The 16745-nt window shown below is 42.8% G+C and overlaps 1 protein-coding gene across 4 annotated transcripts in view; it reads left to right on the top strand.

Moving 5' to 3' along the window:
- Window positions 1-16745, top strand: part of nlgn1 (neuroligin 1) — a 377293-nt gene that overhangs the window by 82107 nt on the left and 278441 nt on the right. For 3 of the 4 annotated variants that reach the window (XM_004552941.3, XM_004552940.3, XM_004552938.3), the window contains exon 1: window positions 4746-5239. The exons of the other annotated variant lie outside the window; for it this stretch is intronic. The gene's annotated coding sequence lies outside the window, so the exon portion shown is untranslated. Of the gene's footprint in view, window positions 1-4745; window positions 5240-16745 lie in introns of those variants that run through there. 4 annotated transcript variants of the gene reach the window in all.

Below are 16745 nucleotides of genomic sequence, written 5' to 3'. Positions count from 1 at the left end.
CCGGGCCAGGCGAGGACGACGAGTCTGAAGCCGGACCAGACAAGGCTGAAGGCGGCGGCGTGGAACCCGGAGACGGTGGCGCTGCAGGTGGCGGCGTGGAAGCCGGAAACGGTGGCGCTGCAGACTGGACTGATCCCTCCAGCGACGACAGGAGACGAAGGCCGGACGGGCCCCTCGGGTCCTCCAGCGGAGACACGAGACGAAGGCGGGAGCGGTCCCTCGGACCCTCCAGCAGAAGACATCACCAAGCCAGCAGTCATGGAGCCCACTAGCTGACACAAAGGCGATTGGCTATGCACTGAGCACTGGCTCTGCCCAGGCAACGCTGACATGGTGCAGTTCTCAGGTGGCTGCTTAAACTTCAGGGGTCCAGAATCAGCTGGGGACTGAGACCTAACCTCTGGGGAAGCCCTGGAGCGGCAAACTGTGCCAATGGCGGCTAAACCATGAAAAGCACCTTGAGTAGAAACAAGTCTTTCTCCCTGCATGGAGTGAATAAGTGAAACTGGTGATACTGGAGCTTGAACTACGAGTAACGGTGACACAGGGGCCTGAGCTACAGGCGACACTGGAGGCGCTGGAGCCTGAGCTACAGGTGACACTGGAGGCGCTGGACACTGAACTGAAAGTGACACTGGAGGCACTGGTGACAGAGCAGAGAGTGGCTGCGGGGCAGCTAACTGAGCTGAGAGTGGCTGTTGAGCAGGTGATACGCTGTTCACATAATCATCTGCCGCACAGAACACAGCCCCTGAATGAACAGTCACACAGTCCGAAAACGGAAAAGAGTCCTCACTCACCACAGCCGGCGAATTAGAAGCCCGAATGTCCGGCTGTGGGGTGGCGCGCCGGCGGCGCGATCAGCGTTTCCTCCCCGCAGACGGCTCCGACAGGCCGGGCAAGATCACATCCGGCGAGTCGGGCAGTGAGGCAGGAGTGGCTGAGAGAAGGTGAGGTGTGAGCCGGAGAAAAGCCTGCATGGTCGGAGGAAGCGACTTCAGAAGCCATGGCAGGCCAGAAAAGAGCCGTTGTAGCCGGCTTTCATAGCTGGACTGGCCATCGGGCATACCGGGCATTTGCCCGGTGGGCCGCTGGCGATTTTTTGTTTTTATGGGCCGATGGATTTTTTTTTTTTTTTTTTTAGGAAGGGTATATATAATGAAAGGTGTTGGATTGGCCAATTGGTCATGATCGACTCTGGGCTGGACCAATTACAGCCGAGGAGGCTGGATGCACCCTCCCCCTTGTTTAGCAATCACGTGATTTTCGCACATTGCATGCCGGGAACTCGTGGCAAAACAATCCAAGTACCGCATCAAATGCAAGCGTTTGCAGCACCGCTAAACGGTCATTCTCCGGTTCCAATACCTTCTTGTTTTTTCTTTGCCGCACAAAAAAGGAATGTACAAAACAAAAGGAGAACAATGCCGGTCCATACAAAGACAGACTCGACGAAAAGACAAAGAAAAATACGAGGAAAAAATCAAAGGAGTGAAAGGGTCAGACCCTTAGGAGCACCCAGAGTGGACAAAAGACGTCAGCGTGCTGCCCAACTTTCACCACGCTCAGATTTATAATTATACGGTTCTTGGAGTGAGTGCATACACTCATGAAGTTTAGTAACTTCAGGTCACTGCAACAAGCCCAGGTACAGTTTACCGACGGATGGGTGCAGGACCTTGAAATGCACCGTGTAGAACGAAAGACCATCGTACGAACAAAGGTAAGTTTACCAGTCTCACAAATCGTCCTCATAGATACACATTCGTTAACCGTTTATTAATATAACCTTTGAGCTCAACGGTAATTAATTAGTAGTGGAAATAATTTCTGGTACCCATCACAGAAATGTAGCAGTGACAATAATATTGTATGCTGTAATCGTACTGGACAATTAGTGATACAAAACAACTGTTTTACCCTGTGAATAAAAGTATATGTTTTTGTCAATGTACCATGGTAATAACAGAAGCGAAACGCAATATTGTGTCAGGACAATTCACTATTTATGCACAATAAACAAAAGAGCATAGCGCGACAATTTCTGTTCAGCGCCAGACTTGCTTGTAACCTATATCACCAATTATGTTAAGAAAAATGATGTATTAACTACTACAGCAGACTGACCTTTGTGGGAATGCTTGGAGCAGACTAACATGTGAGCTGAAGTGTTCTGAGACGTTATATTTGGTATATCCAGACCATCCGTCGGCTCTTACTTCGGAAACATGGCTTAAATTTCTCTTCAACGACGTAATCCGATAAAAAAAACCGATCTCTTTACCCGTCGGCTTCCCGTGGCTGTCATGCGACCAGCTATTGCAGTTAATAATACAACAGCTTCTTGGCATTTTTTGGGTTTCTTTTTATCGCTAGTACCTCTTGCCACAAGTTCCCAGAATCCTTTGCAGTTTTACCCCTGAATGACGTCACATTTTCAATCTTTATCCTGGTGGGCCGGTCTCTAGTCAAAATGCCCGGGCCGATTTTTTGTCCCAGTCCAGCCCTGCCGGCTTTCCACGGTGCGGCGAAGCTCCTCCGGAGGGTTCTCTAGCCACAGCCCGAGGAGAATCTCAACATTATACGTAATGTTGTCCCGGAGCTCCTCGGACGGATTTACTGCCACTGGGTCCATGGTGGCTGGTTCGTACTGTCACGTCCGGTGTGGCAGACGTGTGGAGTTGTAGAAAGGACCCAAAAGGCGGCAGCTCTGGTGCAGGTGAGTATTTATTTACAGGAGTGGGTACAAACAGCAATGGTGGGTAAACATGAAACTGGAAAACCTAAACTGGGTAAAACTAACAAAACAAACCAGAAACAAAGATGCAGGGAGGTCCGGGGAAATACATACGGAGAGACGCATGGAGACCGAGGGGAAACAACACAGACGAACCAGCAACGACTAAGACAGGAGACAAGACTTAAAAACACTCAGAGAACACAGGGAGATCACGCACAGGTGGGGGACACAGCTGGGAGTGATTAACGTGATGAGACTAGGGAGGCAAACTAAAAACACTCACATAAGACGCAGACCTTCAAAATAAAACAGGAAACACATACACGCAATGACACAACAAACAAACTTCACACAGACTGGGGAACAGATAGGAACATGAAAACAAAACCCAAAATAATAATAACTACTAAAACATAAACACGGAGTCACAAACTCCGGATCATGACAGTTACCTGCATAATCTGAGATGTTTCTTTTTAATTTTTTAACAGGTTATTTTTAAGTCAACCAGTTTCTAATAAAAATTTTCCAGTGTAATATGTTCTATCAAGTAACATTTTGTTCTGTGTATAGTAAGAACACTTGGTCCATGAAAGAAACTTTCATGGAACAAGTGTTTTTGCTTTGATTACGGACATGTCATTATCAATGTGCAGTTTTGTGTTGAGTCTCATATATGGGCTTAGAGCAGAGAGATCGAGTAGACAGAAAATGTGGTTGCCATGCTGCTGCCATGTGCATTGATGTCACACAGAATAAGATGATGGTTAGTATAAAACAAGCTACTGGTTCAGGAGGAACATTTTTCTATTTTGGATTGGTTTTGATTGATTTTTTTATTTGCGTTTGTATAACTTTTGTTTGTGTATAATTAAAAATAAGTAGGTTCCTTTTGATAAACTGAAAGCACAGACATCTTTTCTCTTCTTTTGGTATTCCCACTTTCTCAGCTCCAGAAGCTCTTCACAGGAGAAAAGCCAAAGGTCTCCATGTCTTTCTAAGTGTTAGAATTAAGCTAACCCATATCCCCCATGAGGGGAATGTAACTCAGACTACTGAGAAAGAGACACTATTTTAAGGTAAATCAGAGCTGAGACTTGTGTTTGGCAGTTAGACACCAGTAATCCCTGGGAGTAGAGATTTTGGTGACAGTTTACCTTCCACCTCAGTAAGAACATGGTAATAATTTAATCAAGGTCGTTTATAAATTCCTATGTGATTTCCAAATGGATGACCATGCAATAACCTGTTACTAAAATTTATATTATAATAGTGGCGTAGAATTCAAATGACAGCATTATGAATGACTAGAAAAAAGATAATATTACCGAGAAACCCTTTTAAAGATGCCAGCAAAAACCTCTGACTAATATTATGGTAATATTTTTGTAATAATACAGTAGACTGCTAACAATCAATTTTAAACATTTTAAACATTCAGCCTAATGCCTTTAAAATCATATGAAAATATCTATATGTTGATAATGGTGATAGACATATAATTTCAGTATTTACACTATTTACTTGTTTTATTTTAAGGTAATGCAAAAATGTTGTGTTTTTTGTTGTTGTAGCTTATATGAAACAGGCTTCAAAATACAAAACGATACATTTTGAAAACTACTTTTAATATTAATATTTTCAAACATTATTATTTATAATTATTCATAAAGCATGAGTGTTAAAGATATTTTACTGTACACCAATGGGCAATAGGAGTTTACCTTTTTTTAAATCTTTGTTATATATAAGCAACAAGCTGAATGGTGGTCTAACTTTTCAAATCACACTTCACGAAGGTTTTATTGATTTCTCTTTTTACACACACGCAAAAAAGTCTCACATTTTAATGTTTCTTTAAGAGCAGTCTGTATAGGGGGCGGGGTGGGAATAAACTCATGTGGCTGTGGAGTTCCCTCTTAGGCCGCTAGGTGCGTCTCTGCTCCACGAAAGCTTCCGAGAGAGACTGGGGGCTGGAGGAGAGGAGGAGGAGGGGGGAGAGGAAGAGAGAGCGAGAAAGAGAGGACGGCGTTTTATCAGCCAAGTGCAACCTGAATCGTGAGGAGCGGACGATGGGGGGGAAAAAAATCCCACTGTTCTTTCTTTTTCTCTAACGTGACCGTCATTAACATGTAGACCGATTCGCGTCAAAAGACCCGGAGCGTAATGGTTTCTTCTGTCACAGGAGAATTTTATAGTTGTGAATAAAAAAACCCATTTTGGATTAACGGAGCACTTGTTTTGGACTAAAAGGGTTTCCTTAATTTCTTTCTGCCCGTGTGTAAATGTTGGACCGCATTTAACCCGAGTTTCTACCCTCTGGAGTGAAAAGTGCGCCAGTCTTATTTCCAAGGCTTATTTCCAACGCTTGAGCGTCGGGATTTTTTCAGGGGTACTATGTGGCTTTTGGAAGGACTGGACCTTAACCTAACGGGACTTAAGGCACAGAGGAATATTGTCTGAGGTGGAAAAAACAGCGCATGGGATCGTTTCTTAACGGTAAACACACGCTCATACTTAACTCTGAGCACTGTCGGGTTTCTGTGGGCTTTGAGAATTCACCGGTAGAATCAGCAACTGTGATGCAGTGGGTTGATTTTGTTTTTTTGTTTTTTTGACTTCATGATTTACACTGCAGAATTATTTACAAGATGTGGTCGAGGACAAGTTTATGTGGTTGAAATAACGAATAGCATTAAACATCTCCAAATGACCCTGTTTCTTCTTAGTCTAAGATGTAAGTCATGGGAGGATCTGCGCCTTGATGAGCGTCCCGTGCACAGCAGAAAGCAGCATCTCGTCTTCTTCTGTCTGCCACTTTTGACTCTCTCACTCCGTTCCAAGCGCATGAACGCACAGAGCTGCGCACTCTCGCCGACCAAGCTGCGCAAAATACTTGCTTTAGAAAAGAAACCTTTAGGTGAAAAAGGCTCAGTGATTCTTGTTTTTCGTAAAAATACTGACTTGCTTTTGAAATAGGACATATAGCTGATATTCGTTACCGTCGGTCGATCGCTTACCACCTGCAGACTGTTTGTGAGCGTGCATTTCTGTCACTGTTCAGGAGGAGCTTCTGTTAATGAAAGAGAAAATATTTAAAAAAAATTGTCAGCATTAAACATTTGAGGCAATGTGTTTGGTGTGCAGCTGATACTTAACATTTATCGAAATTTGTCTTCGTTTTCTCTTGGTAATCAAATGAATGCAAACCTCCTCTCAGGCTGATTGCTGAGGGTCAGGATGGAGGGAGATTCATAAAGTGTGTGTGTGTGTGTGTGTGTGTGTGTGTGTGTGTGTGTGTGTGTGTGTGTGTGTGTGTGTGTGTTGAATGGAGTCTCTCTATCCTCTCCTCGATCCAGGAGGAGGAGGAAAGTTGCGCCCGTTGGCCGCTGCGGGGGCACCATCATCATATAAAACTGGATGAATGCGGTATTTGTGTGTGCACGCCTCAGCGACTTGTCTCACACACACACACACACACACACACACACACACACACACACACACACACACAAATGCAGCAAAAAAGGACGCGTGGATGCTTCGATGTACTCCGGTCAGATACAATATTTAATGGCATTACCCCTTACCCCGTTACCCTTACACCCCTTTAAGTTCAGCCCAGATCAGGTACCTTTTGAGATGGTGAGAAAGAGCTCAGGTACAGAAATGTCTGCACTTCTTGAGCTATTAGAGCATCTTTTCAAATGCCCCGAAGATCCCAATCAAGGCTGGACAATCATGCATATTTATGTATTTGCTTCAAATAGGCTACTGTTCAAAGGCAGCACAGCAGATCAAGATACTAATGCATTTGTTGAGATTTCCAAAGATCTAGTAACTAAACTAGGGAATGCGGATTCCCCGGACTACATATGCCACTACCACCTACCCCAAATTACCACAGTATGTAATTAAAGCACCTTAGGGCCCACTTGATTAAATTAAAAGAAAGACATGGCATAACTCATAATGACATTCTGGAATAAACACGGAACGCATAGTATAAGAAATCTCAAGGCTAAACTGTTTCATTCATCTAGTAATGAGATGTGGATGAAGAGTGAAAGGAGGGCAATCATGTGAGCGGAACACTGTTCCTGGCAGTAGTTGATGATGACATGATCTGCAGATGACCTTTTTAATGAAGTTTCGCATTGCTGTGTTTGCTGTGGATGTGTTTGTATGTGTGATTTGGATGGAGGTAGGGGGCAGTCAGTTCATACCTCTGTGTCTCAGGGGATCTGATCTACATAGCTTAGCCCTGAAAGAAAATGTCCATTCGCCACTCATCAGTGTGATCTTCTTTTTGCTCATCACACACCTCTATCCTTTTTAACCAACATTTTTCTACTTTCCTTCTCATATACCAGTTCTGTGCATGGCAGGGAGCTAGTTTGTAAATTATAGATTTGTTGGTGACTCATGCTGTGGTCCTGTTGTTTCACCTCACTCTCCACTCGGTTTTTATTTATTTGTTTTTACATTTTTATTTATTTCTTTTGGAAGTTTCTCTTGTGTAAAGCAGGGAAGTTCTACTTTAAACTGTTTTTGTGCCACTGGGTTTGGTCCTTGTGAATAATCCTCCAAATGTAACACTATGAACACTGATCTGAGCTGAATATAAACTCCAGCCTGTTCCTTCTTAACAATTTACCAGCATTCTTGAGATATTTTCTTTCTCCCCAGACACGAGAGCACTGGTTATTCTACTCATATCTGTGTTGTTACTAATAAACGGACAAGCCATGACTTACTACTAACCACTTTTTTAAATTGGTCATATGGAAACGGGACCTATCTAAGGGTTTTAAGTGGTAAAGTGAAGATTATGTATTGTTGAATCAGTGGTATAGAAACACTGCTGAATGTACCATATTTTAAGATCTAATTACACTCGAATCGTGGTGATGAAGAAACAATTAGAGGATTTTAAATATGCGTCTTTCTTTCCTGAGACAGCACAAAATAAATTAAGTATTGACAGAGCTACAGAGAGGGCACAGGGATTTTCACTGAGCTAATTTGTCTTTAATATTTAAGATAAAAGTGGTTCAAGTTTACATTTGCAAGTTGTTGGTGCTTACAGATCCAGGCCACGATATACAAGAATAGAGATTCAGTTAGTTATTATTTTTTTTTATTAAATAAACCAAATCAACCCAAAGTAAAGTAGGGGGGAAACATAAACAGACACATATCAAGGTTATCCACTCATGCAAAACACCACTACATGCTGTGTTTATTACAGCTACAAAACACTTTTACGTTTGTGGGGAACCTATGAACAGTAGGAGTAAGAGTATAAACTATAATTCCTCTTCTCTGGCTTTAATAGTTTGATGCTGAGATTCTGCTTCAACATTTGGAAGCTCCTGGGCTCTAGGACGTGCTGAAGCTCATGTCGCTTCTTTTATCTTTTTGAATTTATTAATTGCATGGATTGTGAAATAAAACAGTCAGTCTGCATGCTTAAAAACAGAAGGTACAGACAGGATGTATCAAAATGTGAAACTCATCAGAAGTGATCATTTACACATTGACATGATATATGAATGGAGCCAGAGAGTCACAATTCCACCAACAGACCCATCCCTATAAAATATTCTGAGATGGAGCAAGCTGTTCCTGCTCAAATGAAGTAGACACGAAGGTGCACCAGGGATGGCCGAGGGGATAAACATGGTGTGCAGCAAAACAGAATACTGTTTTGTGCGACTTCTTTGTGGGAACCTTGTTTATGGCAGGTGCTGCTGAAAACGGCGCAATGGAGTGAGAAGACAATTGAGCCTTGTAACATCTCAGGAGTCCAATTTTTGTTTAAAGAGTTGGAGAACTTTGTCTGTAGCACAGAATTGCACAGGAGGTCTCAGGAGGACCCAGATTTGTTGAAGTACCTTTTAACTGCAAACTTGTCATCTGCACCATGTATTGCCACTTCTCTTCTTAATGTTGGAACCATTGGTTAGTCATATGTGCATGCTGTAATCCAGAAGTTACAGTTGAATGTGGAATAACTAGGAGCAGATTTCACAAAATGACCTGTTGCAACAGTGGCACCCTTTTACAATACTACAATCGAACTCAGTGAGTTCTTTATTGTGACTCATTCTTGTTTGTAAAGGTAGACTGCATAGCTAGGTGCACACCTAGTAGGACTGAAAAAGCCCGAATTAAAAAAATAATAGGTGTGGTCCAATAGCTATATTTTTCTATATAGTTGAACTATCATAATGTCCTGCACTGATAATGTATTATCATGTTGTGCAAAATCTAAGAGAGTCAACAAGAGTCCCCCATTATGTGAGACTATGTACTCTACTGTCCTACTTATGTCATGTGACAAGAAACTGTAATAACTAAGGAAATGTCTGAGAAATTCGTCAAGGTTTGTCTTTTACCTTGTTAAAGGATATAATTTAACCTTAAATTCACCACACACTTTAAACCTTAATCAAATTGTAATAAAAAGGTACATTTGCATACAGAAGTAAAATCTATAAATAAATAAAAAATATTCATACATAAGAGTTGAATGCTTGTCTGCTGGTGTCAGAAATTATGTGCTGTCCACTGTTGCACACACCTCGTAGTTCAGATATTAAACACTTTTTTCCTCTTGACATCAAAAAACAATGATTACACAAGAGCCTTTTCATTAAAAGAGAATGTGAAGAGCCAGAGTTCACATGAGTAACCGGTGAACTGGGATTAAGAAGGTCTTGGTTACATGCACGCTGGGTCACCCTTAAAATTTTAATAAACAAAATAAAAATGTACATTTTTTTTTTTTTTTTTTTTGGCCTGTCCCATTTGGCTCTTTTGCCATCAGAATTGTTGTCTAAAGGCAAAGAAAGATGCCCAACGGATTTACTTTACCAAACTGACCATCCCAGCCTTGCCGTAATGGTCCATTTGATTCACCTTTTATTGTTTATTTTATTTTCACTTACTGAATACGGGACAGACTTGACTGGGGGAAAGAAGGGGAGAAAGAAAGAGGGAAAGAGAAACAGCTGAGAAGAGGGACGGGGGAGAAGGGCAAAAGACAAAAACCAACAGAACGGGCAGAGAAAAAAAAATGCATATATCAATCACCTGGATCACCTGCTGAGAAAGAAAAAAGAAAGCAAGCAGAAGAGAACAAGAGTAATAGAATAAACAACATCACAATGATATATGGGAATATGACAGTAAATACTAAATGTTAAACATTATTGTGCAGCACATAAGATCAACAGAACACAGTGTGCTTTGAGGTAGGAGCCAAAAAGGGTGTAGTTTGTGGGTGTGACCACCCGTGTGTACACCTGTGAGCATGGACGCGCTTGCTGACGGACGTGGGTTACTGACCTGGTAGCCTGGCTGGCCCTGGGTGGGTCCGGGATGGGCGTGAGGTTCTGGGGGCGCTCCGTCTCTGGGCTGGGACCCGGACCGGGCCTCGGGGGCTTGGGTCCTGGTTGGTGTGTTGCCGGGGTTGTGGGCGGGTGGGTGCATGGGGGCCCAGCCCTGGAGCAGGGTGCCGCCGGTGCGTCGAGCCACCTGGGGGGCTCTTCAACTGGTGGGGGAGATTGTCACATCTTGCAGGAGCTTTCCTCTCCTCAGGAGGGGGAGATACAGGAGAGGTGGAGGAAGATCTCAGCCTGGGTGTTTATTGTCTTATGTAGTCTGGAAGATGAGTGGATGGTGGGGTGGGTGCAGTTTTCTCTGTGGTGGGGTTGGGTGGACTGTCCCGGGCTCTGTGGGGCCGGGCGGCGCTGCTGCACTGGGCCCGGTCTGGATGGGCCTGGGCCCCCTTTCCCTGGCGGGTCGCGGAGTATGGGGGTGCCTACTGGGGTCAGCGGGGGAGCTGGCCCCAGGGAGGGGTCACTTGCCCCTCCCTTCCTTCCCTCCCCATCTCCAGCTGCCTCCCTCTTCCCGCTCCACCACAACCACCCACACATGCAGGACCTTGGAGTAGGGGTATGTCACCAGGGTGCAGAGGAGGCTACCCCCCCCCCCCCCCCCCCCCCCCCCCCCCCCCCGTCCCCTTCTGGCTGCCTCTGCCTCAATTTTATCCCACAACTTAGACATTCACATTACTCACACTCTCATTACACATACATATAGGATCTTGGGGGTGGGCACGATACACGGAGTCCAAAGTACCATCAGGGTGTACACCCCACCCCTGGCGTCGTTGCCCACCTCTCAATGTTAAATACACGTAGACATTGAGGGCTAGCAGGAGGGACCATGCGCTTACCTGCTGCTCTCTGGCAGGTAGCTCCATGCCCTCCTGGGTTTTAAATGCACCTTAGAACACACATGCATCAACATTACAATGAGCGGGTGGAGGGAGGTTTGGAGTCTTCTCTCACCCCCGTTCTCTGCGACCTGCTGGAGCGGGGGGGCTAGGAGGAGGAGTTGGCCGTCCGACTGCGGTCTGGAGTGTGGAGCCTTCCTGCTGCTGCGGAGTCGGGGCGGTCTGCCTCCCCCCACCGCAGGGAAAAGGGAAACACCACCTGGGTCTGGGTGCAGTTCCCCCCTCCAGGGGCGGGGGCACCTAGACCCGGTTTGTAGAGTACGCTTGGGGAGTGTGATCGTGTGTACAACGTCTCTTTATGTCTGTCTCCACGTTGGTTGAGTGTGGAGTAAGTGCATATGAGAGCATGAGGGTGGGAATGGATGTTTGTATCTGTGTGTGCCTGTATGTCTGTGTCTATATGTCAGGTTGGGTGTCAGGCGCCACCTCTCTGGGGACATCTCAGGCCCTCCAAGGTTTGGAGGCCTATCTCCCCCTACCACCACTTCCCCTGCCAGTGGCGGACCCCCTCAGACATCGGTGCGTTGGTGGTTCTTTGTGTCCGGGGATGGGCGTCCAGGTACACACCGGCTCACTCCTTGGCGGCCGCTTATCGGGGCCTGGAGCCTGGGGCTCGCTCGGGCCACTTCGGAGGTGGGGTGCCCCCGGCCTCTCGGCCTGGGGCTCGGTCACTCAGGCGCAGCTGGCTGCCGGCGGAGCTCACGGGCGCGTCACTGCAACTCCCCCTGGCTTCTGCTCCGCGGCTGCTGAGTGAGCCCTCATCTGGGACTCTCCTCAGCTCTTTCCGGGACAGTGGCGCAGCTGCCCCTCTGTTGGTCTTCCTTGGTCTCTTGTGTTCTGGGGGCCTCTGGATGTCTGGAGTTTTGATCTCCTCCACACCTGCTTCACGCCCTGGAGGACGGGGCTGTGGCCCCCCCACACCCTCTAGTAGATTATTACATGAAGGAACCTTTTAAAAAAACAAAAAAAAAATGTACATTATATTACATTTTTTTTCTAATACACACAACATGCTTTTTTACTTTAGATGTGAAAAAACGATATAAACTTGATGTTGTTCTTTTTTTCCCCAGACGTTTCAGGCAGTGCTTCCTGTAATGTAGGGGATTTTTAAGACACTGAGAGCTAGCCTCTAGATAGGTCAAAATGGACTCAAATGAACTCTAGCTCATTTACACTCATTTCTAGTACTTGAAACTCCACCAAAACCAGATAGAGATGAACCACATCTACATGGCCACTTCTTCCTTGCAATTTGTGAGGTTTATGCAAGAAAAATGTCAGAAAAATGTAATAAATAGCAGTTAGAGGACAAATAACAAATATGTCTATTCATTTTTACATCAAGTAGTTTTTTAATGTGACCACCTTTACAGTCAGTTTCATTAAAAGCTATATGTAATGCACATATAATGTTCAGTAGAACGCAACATGACTTCCTACCAGTCACATGATTTGCAGGAAGTAGTGTTGCAGGGTGACATTTGTTGAACGTGTCAAATAACTGAATCACCATATGACTTCACACCCATCTACATTTCTGTGTAAGAAGCCAGCATGCAAAAAAAAACTGAAGCAGAATTGAAATAATTATTTTTATTCTCAGTCTGGCCAAAATGAGTCACTGCTTTAATGAGAATTTCTGGTATAAATGGTGATTAACGCGCTGATATGCAACAATGGACTGTGCGAAGATACCATAGCATTAAATTTAAGTATATGCTATACTCTACCTTTCTCTGATTTTGTCAGTAAGGAGAACCCTCGAATAATAATGGGCAGGGACAAAACATTCATTTGACAGAAAGGTCTATATAGGCACATTGGTGAACTCTTTTTCTTGCTTTCTTTGCTGTGTGAGCCCAGCTGAACGAGCTGAACAGGTGTAGAAAATATAAATGTCATTGTGATACAGACAATAAAGTGTTTTGCTTTTGCCACAAAACCATCATCCTACACTTAACACTACTTTTGAAGAGTATAGCAGTTAGGAAAACATAATAATAGTCTTAAAAAGAAACAGCCCGATGTTGGAAACCAAACTGTGGGATTAACTGTGGGAATCCAACTCAAACTGCAAATTAAATATTGAAACAGAGCCAAATATCTTCCAACTGGATGTGCTTCCAAGTGAGAAACAAACTGCTAGCTACTATATTGTGAACATGTTGCAACTACTTGTCTAATGTTACTGCATTATTAAAATGATGAATGTAATATGTCAGGATTTGTTTGGTAGCTGTATGCAGTGGTTGAAAGCGAGTACTCTGTTTTATGTTTCTCTGAGCTTATCTGTACTAAAACATTTGTTTTGAGATTAGAAAGTCTGAAACGAGTAAACCGGCATTTTCATTTGTTACTCACTGGTTTAGTGATGTTGAGCTGAGGGGTGGTGTGTGGGGGATGGCTCAATGCAGCAGCATTCTACTGTAGCCTTCTTTTGCTTTTCTGGGAGGTTTTTCTTTGTAAACAAGTGCTTCTTGTTACTGTATACCCAGTGTCCCTAGAAATCCCATTCAAATTAAATTGTTCTTCAAAACAAGAATTATTTGTGCCAAGAGTAACAGTCAGAACTGAATAGCTATGTATTGTGTAGTAAGTAGAATGTAGCAGTGTAACAATTTTATAAACAGTCTAAAATTGTGATTTAAACATTCACAATTTTTTACCGAGGTTTTAAGCTCCCTGTGATTATCAGTGTGGAGCTGGTAATGCCTAGTTAAATTATGTTGGTCAGATAAAAGCTGTAATATTAAGATGAAAGTTATTTAGACAACAAGTGAAATGGAAATAAATCCATACCTTTATAACATAACAAGAGCTGTTACAAGTCTGTGTCCTGTTGCCTAGTCTTACATTAGATGAGTTAGGTAAATGGAACATAGTTTGTCATTTCTTCAAATTATGAGAAAATGTCATGCCTTTCCAGTCATGACTTTCTTTAATAGATTAATAATCTGCAGATTAGAATATATTATCATTTTAAATTTAGTATGGACACCCAGGTAAATACTTGACACTCAATAGATTTTTACCCCTCAGTTGTAAAAGGCTGATGGGGTACTGTTATTACCCTGTGGGACAGACGAGCAGAGGAGCGGTATGGACACCAAATTTGTGAATGTAATAACTTGAGAATCAGTCGATTTAGGATTTTGAAAACGATACCATACGTGCAGCTATTAAACATCTCAGACGAGCTTGAATCTCAGCGACATAAAGGTCAAAGGCAGAAGTCAAGTTTACTAAAAATGTTATGGATGCGATAACTCAAGAAGGAAGTCACCTAGGTTTGTCAAATTGATACCATAGGAACAACTCCTTAAAATCTTGTTTGAGCCAAGGCCCAGGTGACATTGATTTCAAGGTCTAGGTCAGAGCTCATGTTTTCTGAAAAACACAAAAAAATGGAAGTTTAGTTAAAAGTTTACATTTTAAGACAAACACTGTTTAGACTTAAATATTTTCGTTATCTTGTTAAATGAACACTGTCAATTAACATTACACTGATAACACCCCTGATAACATTTCCTGTCTCACGCCAACATTGGCATTGTTGTTTCATTAATTAGACATCGCTCCTAGCCACTACCTTACCTGATTACAGATGGCTGATTTTGCTGTTGGTTATTGGTCGCGAACAGTTAAACAGCTAATATTAATATATTTGCCAGTCGCGATAACGTTTATGATAACCGTTCATTAAAATGTAATTGTTCTTGTTGAAATGGGAGCTTTACTGATATCTTGATATCGCTCATAAAATGTTGTAAGGTGTTCTGAACATCAACGGATTATCTGCCAGTGAGTGGAGTGGGTGTCTGTCTGCAACTCTATGCAATGGTATACATACATATGTGAAAGTAAAATCTTAATTCTGAAACAGTAAAAGCTTCTGGTGTTACAGTGTCAACTAAATTCTTTGGCCAGTAAATAAATGTAGATGTAGATATGGATCCAAAAACATCTGAAAAAAATATACTTGCTCATGAACAGTGTAGTTATATAATATACTGTAAATATACTGTATATATAGATAAACTCATATTCAGGCCGTTTTCAATTATTGGGGAAAAAAAGTCCAGATATAAATAGATGCAATCAAAGGAGAACATAAAAAATCACGTATTAACTCAGCTGTGCTACATTGCTAACAATAAATAAACTTAAAAAAAAGTTTTTTTAAAGACAAAAAAAAGAAGTGCAGTACTGCCTCAATAAAGTGGGCATTGATGCTCATACAGCTGATGGACCAAGTGTGTAACTTGACCATTCCTAAGTGATAGTGTGACAGTTGTTTGGCTCTATAATCTGTTTATACACTGGAAACTACCATTTGACTGAGAAATGTTTTTGGTAACAAGAGTCAGTACTTTCATCTGCTGCTTAAACTGAACATTTTTTGACTGCTCTTGTTGATATCGTGTATTTTACAATAAGGTATGCTATTGTATTATGACATCAGTGTCTTTCTTTATTTTTTGTTGTAAGGTATGGTACATAAGTGTTTGGAACTGTGAAGTCTTGCATTGTGCATTGCATTGTGCAAGTAAACAGTCAACTGTGCACCGTGCGAGGATGGCACTGCTTCAGAAGCATAAAAAGAATTTGTGGTGTTATCTGCCTTTGGGGGAACGTGCTTTTGACACAGTTTGCAGTATATGTCACTCTGCTTCTTTGTTGGACTTTAAATAGCCTGGGTCTGTGTCCCTCAGGGTGTCATGTCTGTTGTTCAAGTTTTCCATTGTCTTCACATTTGCCATCATCTTTTACCTTCCTCACATTGCTAACATACTAGTGCGTACGTCTGGAGTAGCCCATGCACCTGCACATGTGCTGCTGCCGGCTGCTCTTCCTACGCCATGTGTGTCAATCTAATCTGACGTGACTCCAAGTCTGTTCCAACCACATGATTGGTTTGACAGGAAGCTATTCTTATTGTTACTGCCCTTTTAAATTGTCTGTCAAAACATGGATGAGATGAATTCTGTCCATTTCACATTGACCATGACTCATATTACAACTGAGGAAAGGTTTTTAGTTATTAGCGGTAGTTATCTTTATCATATTATTGCTCAGCCCTAGTTGACACCCATCTTATCTGGGTTATCAGTGGTCATATTATCTTTGAATGGTCTGCTACAGGATAATCCAACTGCATGTCAACAGGTGTGACCATTAACAAAACAATTCTGCGTCGCACAGGCACACGGTTTTATGCAAAGTGACCCACTGAACTGTCATTTAGTGCTCACGATTAGCTTTTCGTCACTCTGCCCTGGCCCTTGCTCTTAGGTTATGAGAGCCTTTTGCTAGCATTCTGAAATGACTTCGTACAGACGCTGTGGTGAAAGCCGATAATCATTGGCTGTGTTTACATAATTTTTTTTCTCCCAGATTTAATAACTGTGACAGTCCCTGCTGAATTATCTGCAAGTGCTGAATAATACTTTTTTATGCTACAGTGCAAGCAGCTTGAAAGACTCGACACAGTATCCTCCAGGACTTCTTGAAAAATAAATAAACTATTTCCATAGTGTTGATGTGAAGCCAAGTTGATGAATTATGAGATGATGGCTTTGCTCTTTTTTGTCTTACATTTGCCCCAGAGGGTGTCACTTTTAGAGTCTTCAAGTCCTTTCACACATTTGTATTAGCTGAAAGCTGTTAAGGTTAAGGCTGTTACATGGCCAGGGAGTG

This window comes from Maylandia zebra, linkage group LG23 (genome assembly GCF_041146795.1).
Source record: "Maylandia zebra isolate NMK-2024a linkage group LG23, Mzebra_GT3a, whole genome shotgun sequence".
In the NCBI taxonomy this organism is placed as follows: Eukaryota; Metazoa; Chordata; class Actinopteri; order Cichliformes; family Cichlidae; genus Maylandia; species Maylandia zebra.
Note: the sequence above shows the minus strand (reverse complement) of the source record. Positions and strands in the feature narration are given on the sequence as shown.